Source organism: Octopus bimaculoides, chromosome 7 (assembly GCF_046866305.1).
Source record: "Octopus bimaculoides isolate indiv1 chromosome 7, ASM4686630v1, whole genome shotgun sequence".
Classification (NCBI taxonomy): domain Eukaryota; kingdom Metazoa; phylum Mollusca; class Cephalopoda; order Octopoda; family Octopodidae; genus Octopus; species Octopus bimaculoides.
In genome coordinates, this window is record NC_142934.1 from 25,270,834 (window position 1) to 25,287,514 (window position 16,681).

Below are 16,681 nucleotides of genomic sequence, written 5' to 3' on the forward strand. Positions count from 1 at the left end.
ATATAGTATAGATTTCCATTATAATAGAGGATTGTTTTTAACTTATTAATAATATTATTAATATTATTGATTATATTATGAGGGGTTGTCTCCCCTTAACGGACGTTTATTCAAGGAGGAATTTATTTAACGAGTTATTTAAGGACAAATTTGAATATGGACTGGACTTAGAGACGATGTTTTGGTATTTACCTTTTGTTCTAAAACTTCTTTGTTCTTAATTTTTTTCCCTGAAGACGCGTAAGGCAATTTATATGTTTGACTTAAATTTGACAGTCAAATATAGCCTTATACAGAAATGTTGACATAGGAATAAATTTCAATAATAATGGATATTAACGTAAAAACTCTCCTTTAAATTTAAAACTTTGGATATATATATATATATATATATATATATATATATATATATATATATATATATATATATATATATATGTGTGTGTGTGTGTGTGTGTGTGTGTGTGTGTGTGTGTGTATCATCTATCTATCTATCTATCTATCTATCTATCTATCTATCTATCTATCTATCCATCCACACACATATACAATGTTGATAGATTCTTATGTTAAATTCGACGTTTGACTGTCCAGCAATTCGATCTATTACTCCTACCTACTTCATGAAGTAGCGTATGAAGTGGCTGAGTATTCCACAGACAAGTGCATGTTTAGCGTAATAATTTTCGGGCCGAATCTGTTAATTTTAACTCTGAGTAACACTTTGCGAAGTCTTTCTACCTTCAATAAAATAGCATTTCACTCAACTTTTGTAATTCGAGTACAATTTTCTCCCTGTCGTTTTGCACCTACATCCTCACACGTGAGTGTGTTCGCGCGCGCGTGCGCACTCACACACTCTAAAATACATACACACACACACACACACACACACATACAAACACGCACACACACAAACACGCGCACACACACACACACACACACACACACACACACACACACACACACACTATATACATACATACATGCATAAATACATATGTGTATATATGCATGTATGTACACACACAAAAACACACACACACATACACACACACACGTATATATATATATATACGTATGTATGTTTTATTACTGAAAATCTTTCTCATATTCCTTTAGTAACATAGTTTTCTTGCGACACATTATGACGTAACCAAGTAACAAACGTTAATAAATAAATAAAGCCAGTCATATATTAATCCCACGAAAACAAGCGCCTTTCAGAATCACGATAACTGATATTAATTGAAACAGCATGTTAGAACCTATTTCTTATAAGCAAAGACTCAAGCAAGGCGCATGGCTCAGTGGTTAGAGCGGCGGGCTCACAATCATGAGGGAATAAGTTCGAATCTCGTCTTGGCTGTGAGTTGTGTTCTTGAGCAAGACACTTTATTTCACGTTGCTCCAGTTCACTAAGTTTTAGAAATGAGTTGCGACGTCACTGGTATCAAGCTGTATCGGACTTTGCCTTTCCCTTGGACAACATCGGTGGCGTGGAGAGGGAAGGCAGGTATGCATGGGCCACTGTTGGTCTTTCATAAACAATCTTGCTTGGACTTGTACCTCGCATGGTGGTGGTGGTGGGAACTTTCTAAGTGCAATCCTATGGTCATTCATGACCGAAGGGGATCTTTATACATGCATGCATTCATACATACATCTTGTATAAAATGCCAAAGTGTTCAATATGCATTTGTAGTAAGTCGTTTACCTTGTTCAGTCGCGACCCTTTAAACTAAACGTGAATAGCTATTTGATAAACGTAAACTGACTTAAAACCAGAAGGTGATGTCTCAGCATAATCGCAGTCCAAAACTGAAACAAGTAAAAGTATGTATCCGTACACAATACAGAAGATTGGGCGAGGAAATAGTTGAGGTAAGGAAGAGAAAACGCAGTGCATCAAAGAAAGATTTAAGAGAAAAGAGCAAGAAAATTTAGGGAACCAATTTGTAAATGCATTCCAGAAAAATCTAGGCATACATCATTTCGAATTAGAAGGAAAATCGTTCATTGCTACTAAATGCACCTTATTCTTCTAATCGTGGTACCAAGCATAGAGATGAATAGCTTCACATAAGATCTGTGGTATAAGTCGATACAACTGACCGAAATGGTCCTTAGGGAAATCTGAAGTATTGAGATAGTGGATCATGTGTTTGAAGAATCCCCAGGTACTATTTCAAACATCAAAGGGGTTTTACCGGATTCGGTCATGCTGTTTTGATTATATACAGCACATAGCAATATAGTTATTGCTTAACACCAGATCGGCCTTAATCAAACAGCCCTCTGTTCAAAGACATTCAAATCATGACTATTCCATCTTTCGTTTCTATATCTTGGAATAAATCATCTAATGAGTGTTCTTTGATTTTTAAGACGGTTGTGTGATGTGAGCAAAATTTGTTCGTTACTTTTAGCAGATGTTGAAGAATAACTTACAGCTGTTGTTGTTCAGATTCAAGTTAGCCCAGATTGATCAAAAGTCATTCGAGCCACGGCCATCCATCGTTTCAAAGGTTATTATATCTAGAACTACATTATTCAATGTGTCCTTTGTTAAAACGATTGGGCAAGGGTCAGAAACATCATTGCAATTTTCACTTACCAAACACCTTGAACTCTGCTGTTTAAATTCACACTTATGTGCATGTGTATATGCGTACATATGGTCGAACATATATGAGAACATTTACTTGATCATTTTAACTATCTACCTTTTTAATTGTCTCCCACTTTATTGCTTTGCCTTTCTTACTGATTTGTTTTCAGCGACAACCCACCTCCTGATTATATTCTTCCTTTTCATCGAACGTTTTCATTGTCTATTAATAGTCATCCATCAATATTTATTAATCTTTCTAAAATTAATATTTTCTAAAGTTTCTAAATGTCAGAATTCCCATCTTTCTCGCTCCATCACAAACTTTTTCTGAAGTTTTCTTTTGTTTTGGTTTAGTCTTCTGAAGAAGTACAACTGCCAAGATTGTTTGAAGACCTCTGAGACTGGTGTGAAGAAAGGAAGAGAACTCTTCATGCCAGAGACCAGTTCTGAATGATTACAACAGAGAGGACTCTGCTAAAGTTACCCAAAAGTTTGGCAAAACGTTTCAAATAGGTGATAGAAAATGTCAAAACTTCTCGATATACTATATAAAGACCATTCAAATGTAACAAACCCATTTAGTTTTGAATAGAAATTCCAACAATAACATTGTATGATATATGGAGCATTAACACAATATTACAAGGTTTTAGAGTAGGTACAGGAGTCGATTCAGTTAGTACAGATACTTTGAATTTAATCCAATAAGCCCTCTTCTCACAAATAAGAACCAAGCGATAATAATTACAATCTGTGTTTATTGATGTTAAAGCTATACACGGAATTGAAACTTATTGCAAACGACGGAATAAATACGTTTGAGAAGTAAGCACTCTTTGACATGCTAAGCTAAAAAATACCATGGAAAGAACAACAATAAATATTAATTTGAACAGTTGTGTTTCAGTGTCATTTTATATTAACATATATTTATATATCCTTTAGTTTCGAAAATCCGTGTTTAGTTTATATTTGTTGCTAAGTAAACTGTTCAGTGTTTATGTGGAACATTGTATTATACATACATACATTCATGTATGTATGCATGTATATGTATGTATGAATAATATGTATGCATATGTATTTGAGTATGTATATGCGTGTTTTTATGTATAGTGATACATAAAGAAATTCAAAACATTAACTGGAAAAGTTCTCAATGTGCATATAATGCTTTTCGTTTCATATATTCAGGGTGTTCGGGTTAACTTTGGGGATTTTAATGTCTCCTTTTTTTTTCAGGAATAGCTTGATGCATTGGTGAACAGTGAACAGCATTGGGGATCATAAAGATCAAAGTTGTAGTTGTGACATGGGGGACTGGAAAGTTCTGAGCGATTTCAGGATTTATGTCTTTAAGCTCTTCATGCAACTATTCTAATCGTAGTATGATTCGTATTTCAGAACTGCTTGCAGTATTGAAGTATATCAGCGAAGTTTCACGTTAAAAATTAGCATATATTTTACTCCTTTCAGCTCTAATTGCCATTGGAAAAAGTTACATATTCGCCACGCAATGCTTTTCTTCTTCGAAAAGGGTGAAAATGCTGCAGAAAATGCTGTGTAAAATCATTTGTGTAGCTTATGGTGAAGATACTGTAGGCCAGCTGTTCGAAGATGGTCTGCAAAATTTAAACGCGGTGAGTTCAGCTTGGAAGGTGACAGTCGCTGTGGAAAACCCACAACCCTAGACGAAGATATTTTGAAGATAACCATTGAAGAAAACTCGAATATTACGACAAGAGAACTTGCAGAGAAGTTGTAAGTTTCTGTGGGTGTGTTTCTCGCTATAATATTTGAGTGTCGAACAAACTGTCAGAATAAAACTACATGGACTAGTATTCCATCAATGATATGCTTCTGAAATCAAATGAAAATAAGCCTTTCCTGAAACAACTGGTAGCTTGAGAGGCAAAATGGATTGTTTACGATAATATAGTAAGAAAAAGACCCAGAGTTTGCGTGATGATCCTCTAAAACAGCTTCCAAAGCATAATATTCATAAAAAAAAAATCTTGCTTTGTGTCTGTGGGCTTTCAATAGCATTATTTACTATCAGCTACTCCCACAAAATCAGACCATAAATTTTGGTGTGTACTGCCGTCAGCTAGCAAATTTGAATAAAAGATCAAGAAATTGTGACCAGCGCTCTGTCTTTGGCTACTGCACAAAGTTGCATGGACTTGGGTGGGATCTGTTGCCCCATCTACCATCTCCTCTGACATTGAGTCACTTGATTATCATTTGTTTTTGTCTCTGCAGAACTCTCTAAAAGGAAAATCATTTAATGATTTAGATGGTGTCAAAACCCACTTAGATGTCTTCTTTTCCTCAAAAGTAACTGAGTTTTATGCTGATGGAATATTTAAATTGACAGCTGGGTAGACTTTCATAGAAAACAATGGAAATTACTTTAATGAATAAAGATGAGAGCGTGTTTAAAATTTCTTATTCTTTATTGCGCTAAAAAAATGCTATGAACATTCCAGACATCCTATTAGATAAAATTAGAACTACACGCGAAAATAAACTGGACGAGTTTTTCAATGTGTTATGAAAAACAAAATATTGACGGAAAATATATTCTTTTCTACTATAGGCACAAGGCCTGAAATTTTCTGGGGAGGGGGGGGCAGTCGATTAGATCGATCCTAGTACTCAATTAGTACTTAATTTATCAACCCCGAAAAGGTGAAAAGCAAAGTTGACCTCGGCGGAATTTGAACTCAGTACATAAAGACAGACGAAATACCACAAAGCATTTCGCCCGGCGTATTAATAATTCTGCTAGCTAGCCACCTTTGATAGAAAATATATTGATTCAGTAATACAAAAAAAGAAATCCAGAAAAAATTATTGGTACAGTAGTTAACCAATAAAAAGCAATGTATTCATTCTTAGAAAGGTCTAATTTCATGGAATTTCTTAGTTTTAGCAAGGTTGAAGAATATTGAGAAATATTTTCTGTGAATGATTTGAGTTCTTTAAAAGCCACTTACGGTAGATAATTGTTTAGGTAATTCATTTACAAAGTGAACTAAACGCGGTATGTTAAGCGGCAACAAAATGTGCATATAATTTTATGCATTATTTTTTTTCAATGATCTTATAGATGGTTTGCGCCAGAATTTTTAAAGTTTTGCAATTTTGTTTGGGCAATTCCTTGTACGACTATGCCTATCTGCTAACCTGAGAAATACCCTTGTCTCAGTATGACCTCGATGACCCGATGATGAAGCTGATGTTGACGATGTTACTGGTGATGGTGGTAGTTGTGCTGTTGTTGTTGTTGTTGGTGGTGGTGGGGCGTTTGTAGTTTTACTGATAAAAACAATCTCCAGGATGTTTTAACACTTTTAATCAAATGCTGTATCTTAAACTGTCATGTTTCCTCATAAACAAGTAGATACATGACTCGCGCACTGAAAAGTCTTTTTTTTAATAACATAAAATACAAATTGACTATTTGTTTATTTTTTCGTTTTATTTTATTTTATTTTATTTTGAACTCATTTCTGCTTGTGTATTCTTTTATTCTTTTACTTGTATTAGTCATTTGATTGCAACCATGCTGGAGCACCGCCTTTAGTCGAACAAATCAATCCCAGGATATATTCTTTGTAAGTCTAGTATTTATTTTATCGGTGTCTTTTGCCGAATCACTAAATTTCGGGGACGTAAAGACATATATACATCAACTTATACACATACACATACATACATACATACATATATATATATATATATATATATATATATATATATATATATATATATATATATATATATATATATATATATATTCGAAGGGCTTCTTTCAATTTTCGTCAGCCAAATCCACTCACAAGCCTTTGGTCAGCCCGAGGTTGACACTTGCCTAAGGTGCAGTAGAACTGAACCCGAAACCATGTAGTTGGGAAACAAGCTTCTTATCACACAGCACCGCCTGCGCCTTAATCAATTTGTGGCAGTTAAAATTTAAAACGACTTTCTTTTGAGTTCCCCACCCCGCCCATATATCTTGATTTTCATTAAAATGGTATGTATGTAGCATTAGATCGTTGAAGTAACGCTTTGAAGATTATTGTCGTAAACATTTTTTATCACGATTGCTGAACTAAATCACCTTTGGTTCTCAACAGATCGATTGAATGACTCACTACATTTATGACTGCAATAATAAATGGGAGTGTATGTGACTTGGTATACCAAAAATATTTCGACTTCACTTTTCAAATTTACAGAAAAAAACGAAGACAAATGTAGGAACAACAAGCAGGTGTATTGGTCTTTTACGTGTCGAGCTTACGCTCTTCGACAGAAAGGAATAAGAGGAAAAAATAGAGAGAGAATGAAAGAAAAAAAAAACGGAGAGAGAAAAACTGTAGATTTCAGCGGTCCAATATGGGGAGATGACTGTGTAAAAAAAGTGGCTGAATGAAAGGAAGATAATAATGGTGATGCCAACGAACTAAGGTGCGCAAGCGTGTGTGTGTATGTGAGAGTAGTGTGTGTGAGTGTGTATGTGTGTGTGTGAATGAGGGCGACTCTAACGGGTGTGCGTGTGTGTGTTTTGTGTGTAGCAGCTGATGTGTGCTTTTTCAAGTGGTGTGTGTACATGTGTATGTGTGTGTTTGTGTGTCTGTGACCAAATAGTGTGCATGAGTATAGTGAATGTTTGTGGGTGAAAGTTATCTTTGTCTATGCGTGTTGCGCGTGTGTGTATATAGTGTTTGTGTTCAGGACTTTTGTGCTTGTAGGAGTATTGTCCGTATTCAGGTATTATGTGCTTGTGTCGGTGTTTATGAATTTGTGTTGCAAGATGCCTGATGTGAAACCGTGTGCTATTTGACAAAAAAAAAAAAAAGATTGACCATCCCTAAATACAGCAATACATATATATCGTTATATATGTTCATGTATGATACTTTTGAATGCGATCATATGTCAAAAGCGTTACTGCATGAATAACTAATGAGGTAGAAAGTGCATCCTCAAGTATGGCAATATCTATGATCTTAGTTTCCATTTTCCTTTTATCTACCAAAACAATTTCTGGTTTCCGAGCATCAGCTGGGGAGTCACATTGAACTGAAAATCCCAGAAGGTCATATATTTATTGTTCTCAGTGACACCCTCCAGTTCATGTTTGTACCATTTCCGTGCTCTTCTTAGACCATACTTTTCACACAGTCTCCAGTGAGTAAACTTAACCAGTTATCGTGCATCCTTTTGTAGTGCATTTGGGCCAGTTTGCTACCTTCACTCACAACATGTGTGATTGTTTCGATTTTGGTGCCACACATCGTACAAGAGGGCCATTAACTGCTGTTATTTATTTGGAACTTGGTGTTATTAGTTCTCAGAGCTTGTTCCTGGGCGTTGCATATCAATACCTCAGTTCATCCTTTCAGATCCCTTTTCCTTATCCATCTTCATGTGTTAATCTTGTCTTTCTTTTCGATTTCTCTGAGGTATTGTCTCTGCATTCATTTCCAGTTGTTCTTTGTGCTTCCTCTTGTTTCTTAAATAATTTTCAGTGCATCACATTTTCGGTACTTATTATGTTGGTATTTCTAGCTGCGGCAAGCAAAGATTCACTCTACTGTTTGATGTACCGTTTCAGACTGTTCTCGCCGACAGCCTCTTCCTCCCTTTTTTTCTAGACACATACTATCTATCGGGTGAAGTTCCTCGCTCATTGTCATCCTTCCTCAAGCTCATTCTTCGTCCACCTAACAACACCTGCACTGTATCGCATTAGGGAAATATCCCATGCATTAATTACTCTGATCTTGTACTTTCCATTGAGTCTACTTCCCATAATTAATTTGGTTCTTCTTAGATATTCTCGCCCAAAGCTTTCCTTCATTTCACTCTCCCACGCCCCTTAAATTTGTCATATTCCAAAATACTCAGATACTTATATTCTTCAATCTCAGCATCCTTGATTCTCTCCCCGTTGGGTAGTTCTACACCATCAGACGACACTACTTTGCCTTTTTTTATGATAAGCACGCCACACATTTTAATCCCAAACTCCATCTCGATATCCTGACTGAATATTTGCCCTGTTGAAATTAGACCATTTATTTCACGTTCGTTCTTTCCGAAGATCTTTAAGTCATCCATATATAACAGGTGATTTAATTTTTCTCCACTTTCCCGTAGTATCTGTGTGAGGGGTATCATCATACAAATCCGTAGTATCTGTCACTTTCCGTAGTATCTGTGTGAGGGGTATCATACAAATCGCAAACAACAATGACGATAGACTCTCTCCCTGAAATAAAGTTAACCCTCTCTAAAAAGTGACCATATAATGTTAACTCTGTGTTCCACTTCTTCATTAATCTCCTGATGAAATAAATAAATAAAAATTGATAATTGGCACATTGGGCATGATAAAAAACATATGAAGAAAAACGTTGAAGCTATATCTGAACCCTCAACACTACAAAATCGAGCACTGCAAGAAACAACCTGCATCCTACGCCAGACACTATCAATTCGATTACACAACCGAAACAAAACAATCCACAAACACAAGACACAGCAAATATCCAGTGAAATAAACTACCACCGGTAGGCAATTTACCTAACGCACTAAACGCAAAGCACACAATATAGACATTAATACAACAAAAGATTGCACCACATCCCATAAAAAAGGAACTGAAGCAATACAATACTGGGAAGAGTTTGCACACTCCCAACAACAACAAAACAGAACATACAATGCTGCACATCCCAGCGTCACAGAAGTGTAGCAGGTGATGCAGTATAATTTTCTTGAAACTACCAAATGTTAAACGGTGATAATAACAGTAATGGTTTCAAATTTTGGCACAAGGCCAGCAAGTTCAGTGGAGGGGGAAAGTCGATTACATCGATCCCAGAGTTTAACTGGTACCTATATCATGGACCACGAAAGAATGAAGGGCAAGGTAGACTTCGGCGGAATTTGAACTCTAGACAGACGAAATGCAGCTAATCATTTTGCCCGGCATGCTTACGATTCTAGCAGCTCGCTGCATTAATAACAATGATGATGATGATGATGATGATGATGATGATGATGATGATGATGATGATGATGATGATGATGATGATGATAATAATGATAATAATAATAATAAAATAACAACAATAATAATAATAATAATAATAATAATAATAATCGAGAGCTTAATGAGATACCTAGTCCAAAGTAGAGAAACATTACTAGTGACGGTTAGGAACGAGGGAGTATTGAGAGCAGAAGAAAAAAAAACCGGAAGACAAAGGAAGAAAAGTAAAAAGGACATGAAGAAGAATTACGCAAGAAGGGACTACACAATCAATTCCTTGTAACCCCAGCAGAAGTTGCTGGAAAAATAGGTGGGATTGGCTGATGAAAGCAACCCTAAAAAAAGTGACTGAAAGCACTATACTGGCTGCGCAGGACCAAGCTTTGGCCATGAATTGGAGGGTCAACCTTAGGAATGAGCAAGTGTTTCCGCTGTATCGCATCTGCAATAGGGTGGATGAAACTATTGCCCATATCATGAACGAATGTCCTAGACTTTCCCAAAACCACAAGTTGTGGCGACACGACCAGGCAGCAAAAGTGTCACCCTGGAAACTGTGCGAAAAGTGGGAGCTAGAGAGAGGCGAGACGTGGTATGAGCACAGACCGCAAATAGCGGTGGAGTCGGAGACTAGCAAAATACTCTGGTATTTCCCAATCCAAAGAGATCAGGTGCTAGAGTATAACAGACCGGACCTAGTGGTGGCGGACAAGGTGCTCCACATACGCTATATAGTCGATGCTGCATGCCCTTTTGACCCATGAATAGTCAAGAAGGAAGACGAAAAGATAGATAGATACAACCCTCGTAAGTACGAAATAGCCCGGCTATGGAAAATGAAGGGGAAGATAGTGCCAATCATTGCTGGGTTCTTGGGAACGGTATCAGAAGGCATCAATAGGAATATACAGGAAATTGGAATAGAGTGCCCAGTGGACTGTTACAAAATATTTTCCTCTTTGGCACGGCCAGAATAATCAGGAAAGTATTAGATAGCTGTAAAAAACTAACAACATGGTACCGTAGGCAGTAGGTAGTAAGTCCGCTACGCCTGCAAGACTCTAGGAACTTCAAAAAAAACCTGTGATAAAGAGGAAATAATAATAATGATAATGATTAACCCTCCCGTCGAAGGTGACGTATGAGCGTTAAGCTTCTCGACCGACCTGCACAACTGATTTGTTTATAATGATCAAATGTTCGTACCGCACATTAGCTCACACTCCATCAAATCGATGTTGTCTGAACAGGTGCACGGTGTACTACGCGTCAGGTGTCGAAGTGATCGGAGAGCAACGTAAGATGAAGTGCTTTGCTCAAGAACACAACGCATCACCCGGTCTAGGAATTGAAACCATGATCTCGCGACTGTGAGTACAACACCCTACCCACTGGGCCACGTGCCTCAAACAAATACATAACAAAAACACCAGGACATACAAGTATATACAACATACAGGAAATAGCTCTAGTAGGCACCGCACACGTCCTACGTAAAGCTGTTTCAATCCAGTAACAATAATAAGAGCATCACAACAAACCACAACACAAACCCAAGGCACACAGAGCTGCGCTCGGTAGAGCAGTGGAAGCACGTAATAAAAATAAGACTACTGAATGATAATGATAATAATAATAATTTCATTTATTAGCCACAAGAACGAAAGATGAGGAGGACAATATAAAGACATATGTACATATAATGAAGTAAGAAAAAATGAAAGAAAGTAGGTATGCACAGTATACCCTAAAAAAAGAAATTAACATGCGCATAGCATGCAAAGGTTTCAAAAAGTGGCGGAGATGATAGAGATGTGGGCCTCCTGATACAGGAAAGCCTCTAGCGATAAACGAGGAACCGCACTGTCTGAGATTTCCCTGAAACCCCAGGAGCACATGCCCTCTCCAATTCCTTCTCTACGACTCACAGGCTCGTTATTATTATTATTATTATTATTATTATTATTCAGTAGTTTTATTTTTATAACGTGCTTTCACTTCACTACCGAGCGCAGCTCTGTGCGCCTTGGGTATGTGCTGTGGTTTGCTGTGGTGCTCTTATGTTTACTGTATTGAAAGTGTTTTGCGTAGAATGTGTGCAGTACCCAGTAGTGCAATTTTCTGTATGTTATATATATTTGTAAGTCCTGGTGTTTTTGTTATGTATTTGTCTGAATATTTTTTTATTATACCTAAGGCACCTACTATGATAGGAATTGTTTCTGTTTTTAGATTCCACATTCGAGTTATCTCTATTTCCAGGTCTTTGTATTTTGAAAGTTTTTCCATTTCTTTTAGAGAAACGTTGTCATCTGCTGGTATTGAAACATCAATTAGAAGGCATTTTTTTCCTTCATGATCTTTGACAACTATATCTGGTCTATTTGCCTTAATTTCTCTATCTGTGTGTATTGGCATATCCCAGAGTATGGTTGCTTTCTCGTTTTCTGTGACCTTTTCTGGCGTGTGTTTATACCATCTTTTTTCTGTTGCTATTCCATAATGTTGGCATAGCTTCCAGTGTATATAGGTCCCAGCTCTGTCGTGTCTGTGAATATATTCCTTCTTAGCCAGGACTGGGCAGCCAGAGATAATATGATTTATTGTTTCTTGTCGATCTCCACATATTCTACAGTTACTTGTTATATTTCTTTTCATTATGTGTTTTTGGTAATTTCTGGTGGGGAGGCTTTGGTCTTGTGCAGCAATTAAAAATCCTTCAGTCTCTGCTTTGAGTCCTGAGCTTCTCAGCCATTGCTGGGATTTTTCTCTGTCTATTTCTTTCGCATTTAGTTTAGCCCAGTATTTACCATGTAGGGGCTTTTCTTGCCATCGTTTTATCATGGTCCGTTGCTGTTCTAGTTTTAGTTTGGATTTCATTTGTTTTATAGCTTTTGTTGTTTCTTCTTCTTCTTCTTCGTATTTGTTAGGTAGATTGATTTCTTGTTTGTATTTGTCAGCTTCCTTAAATACTGAAAACAGTTTTTTGTTTTGCTCGTGTTTTGTGGCTATTTGTATTAGTTTCCCTTGCTTCTGGAGTAGGTATTTTTGCAGTCCTATGGTGGTTATTTTATAATAGTTTTCTAGCTGTATAAGACCCCTGCCACCTTCTGTGCGTTGTATATATAGCCTTTCTATGTCAGATTTTGGGTGGTGCATCCTATATCCTGTCATTATTTTTCTTGTTTTCCTGTCTATTTTACATAGTTCGTTTAGTGTCCAGTTAAGGATGTTGTAGCTGTAGCTTATAACTGGGACAGCTAAAGTGTTGATACCCATTATCTTGTTTTTAGCATTGAGCTCTGTTTTTAGTATTGATCTAACTCGTCTATAGTACTCTTTCTTTATTTTTTCTTTCATTTGTGTATGTTGTATCCTATCTAGTTCATTGACTCCTAAATACTTATATGATTGGCTTTCGTCTAGTTCTCTTATTTCATTGGCTCTATCTAGTGTTATATTGCTACTTTTAACTAATTTTCCTCTTTTCAGGGTTGCTTTGGCACATTTTTCTAATCCGAATTTCATTTCTATTTCCTTGGTAAAGCCGTGTACTGTCTGTAGTAGTGTTTCTAGCTCTTTGTCGTTTTTTGCATATAATTTTAGGTCATCCATATATAGAAGGTGGCTGACTGTTTTTCCATAGCATTTGTAACCGCATCCAGTTCTATTTAGCAATTCTGTTAAAGGTGTGAGTGCCAGGCAGAACAGGAGTGGAGAGAGCGTGTCTCCCTGGAATATTCCTCTTCTAACGGGGATGGCTTTCGTTTTCACAAGTCCCTCTTTTGTTTGGAGCTGTAGCACTGTCTGCCATTTGTTCATTGAGTGCTCTATGTATTTTATGATAATTGGTGCCACCTTGTTTATGGCTAGTGTTTCCAGAATCCACGTGTGGGGAACACTGTCGAAAGCCTTTTGGTAGTCCACCCAGGCCATACTGAGGCCTTTCTTCTTTCTGCGGCTGTCTTCAGTTATGGCTTTATTGATCAATAATTGATCTTTACAGCCGTATGAGCCCTTGCAGCATCCCTTCTGTTCTTCTGGAAACAGGTTGTTATTTTCCAGGTGTTTACTCACTCTCTGCGATATTATTGCAGTAAAGGCTTTGTAGATCGTAGGGAGACAGGTTATAGGTCTATAGTTTTGTGGTTTCTCCGTTTCCGTGGATTTGGGGATTAAGATGGTTTTCCCATTTGTGAGCCATTCAGGCATTGTTTCTGGATCTGCTATTATGTTGTTAAAGTTTTCTGCCAGCTTTTTATGCATTGCTGGCAGGTGTTTTAACCAGAAATTGGGGATCTTGTCGTGTCCAGGTGCTTTCCAGTTGCTTAGTCTTTGCAGTGTCTGGGTGACCTCTTCAGTTGTTATAGGGGCCCAGAGTTGCTCAGGTGCTAAGTTCGTTGTTTTAATGGTCCTTTTTTGGGGTTGTTGCTTCACCGACCATATTTGTTTCCAGAATTTCTCTAGTTCTTCTGCTGTTGGTGCTGAAGTAATGTCTATTTTATTTTTACCCAGTTCTTGGTAGAGTTTTTTGGGGTTGGATTTGAACTGTTTGTTTTGTTCAAAGAAACGTTGGCGTTTCTCATACCGGCGGATCCTCTGTGCTTTGGCAAGGATGTCTTGCTTTAGTTTTTCTTTTGCCTCAGGTAAGTCTTTTTCTGTAATGCTGTATTTGTACAGTATTTTTGTTTTCTTCTTGTTACTTAGTAGTGTTGATTGTTTACTAATTTCGTTGAGAATCGATAAATCTTTTCTCTTTTTTTAAATTTTGTTCTGGATGTTATTTATCCACAAGGTCTGTTTGGGTGGTAGAACTCCTGTTCGGATGGGTTTGAGTGAGTATCCTGCTTCTTTTGTGGCTGCAGTGGCTGCCGCATATATCATGTCATTTAGCTCAGTGATATTGCCTGTTGTTTCTGTGGTTGTTAGTTCCGTGACGGCGAGGTTTATGCTATTTATTATTGATGTTGTTTTATTGTCTATTTTGATTTTTGGGAGATATAATCTGTGGTCCATTCTAAGATCTGTGGTTTTCAGTTCTTTGGTTATTTTCATTTTCATAGTATCGTAATTATTAGGTTTCCCTTCGTTATTTCCAGGCTTTATATTTGTTTTGCCTTCCTTTTCATTCATATGTTTGTCTGTGGTGTTCTGGATTGGTGCTTTTTGTACACTATTAAACATCTCTACGGTCTGGGTTTGTTGTTTTTTGTTTACTTCGTTTTTGCCGGGCATGTTACGTTTGTCCTCGTGTTTTGCTATCTCAGTGTTTATATTATTATTTGGCATTGCTGTGTGACTACTATCTAGATTTTCCTGATGTATTTTTTCTTTCAATTGTTCTATTTCTATTTCTGATATTTTTTTTGCTTTTAGAATATATCTTCTTATGTTAGCTAGTTTGTTAGGGTTCATTGTTTTATCGAGGTCTATATTTATATTATTTTTCTTCCATGTTTTATATGTATGTGTTGTTGCGTTTTCGTTTTTTGGGTAGAGTACTGCTGTGAAATAGGCGTGTAGGATCGAAATGTGTTCCTCACGTGTCCATTTATGCCGTTTTGGTTTTGTTTGCGGGACATGAGGAACAACGTCCGGCCCTTTATTTTGACGGTCGTCGTTTTCGTAGGGTACCGGTTCGTTTATTTCTGTTGTCAGATTGTTTTGCACGTTCATATCTTCGTATTTTTTTCTTAACAAGCTTACAGTACGTACTTCTCGGTTGTTATTCTTGGGTGAAATAATACCGGTGTTATTTAATATGTTTGTAATTTTTTTGTACATGGTGTTTTGGGGTTCGAAGATGGTCTGATTTTGATGTAACACGTGTGTTTACGATCGCTGTGCGGGTAGTGGAGGTATCAAGTTAAAATACATCATTATATTTGTAAAAATAGAGATAAATTTCAATGAGTATTACTTACTCGGATATAGTCCAACCCTTTGTCAGCTATTTTTTGTATATGGTGTTTATTATTATTATTATTATTATTATTATTATTATTATTATTATTATTATTATTATTATTATTATTAGTAGTAGTAGTAGTAGTAGTAGTAGTAATATTTTATATGATTGAGGTAACTCCTCTAGTAGGTATAGAGAAGCAACAAAAAAGAAGAGTGCCATGTTATAAAATATTACCTAAAATGAAAGAGATTGACAAGTTTATTTTTTGAAACTGTGGAAGGCACGCTAGATGCCGAAATATCGTTCACTTGATAACAATCGCACTCTTCTTTTGTTTGCTATTATTATTATTATTATTATTATTATTATTATTATTATTATTATTATTATTATTATTATTATTATTATTGTTATTATTGAGTGAGAGAGCAGTGCATGCCATCAAAGTGACACGGGTAAAATATACGAAGCCCACTATACCCATCATGACTACCCGTCTGATAAAGGTACACCAAGCACATGCATCACAACCATATGTGCACAACATAGTGATCTCATATCAAGATAAACAGCGCATGACCTCGCAGGTGGGGCCCAGCTGGAATTTTCTTCAGGTCAAGTAGCCCATCCTGCTCAAAAGGTCCTTGAATAAAGGTTGTTTAAGGATGTTGAGCAAAACACCCATGTTTCCAAAGATGAATTATTCAAACCCCAAAGAATTCCTCCCAACACATGGCTATGATGCTCCCCCACTACTTCTGCTCATGATCAGAGATGCACATATCATCAGCCACAAAGCGACATGCTCAAATGGTTCAGGTCAAACAACTGACAAGCAAATCTGTGGTATTGAGCAGAATATTTGCTGTAGTCCATCTTTTTATACCAAGACAAAACAATGTACATGATAATACTTCCAATCAAGATTAGAAGCCATGAGAGCCACTGCCTGGTACTGCATCCGGGCATTACTGCATCCGGGCATTACTGCATCCGGGCATTACTGCATCCGGGCATTACTGCATCCGGGCATTACTGCATCCGGGCATTACTGCATCCGGACATTACTGCATCCGGGCATTACTG

At 36.9% G+C, this 16,681-nt stretch overlaps 1 long non-coding RNA gene across 1 annotated transcript; it reads left to right on the forward strand.

Annotated features, from left to right (window-relative positions):
* The first annotated feature begins 1,167 nt into the window (after positions 1-1,167).
* LOC106882803 (uncharacterized) lies at positions 1,168-3,509 on the forward strand. Its single transcript, XR_001411038.3, has 2 exons — positions 1,168-2,180; positions 2,969-3,509. It is a non-coding gene; the product is annotated as an uncharacterized LOC106882803 (long non-coding RNA).
* The last annotated feature ends 13,172 nt before the right edge of the window (positions 3,510-16,681 follow it).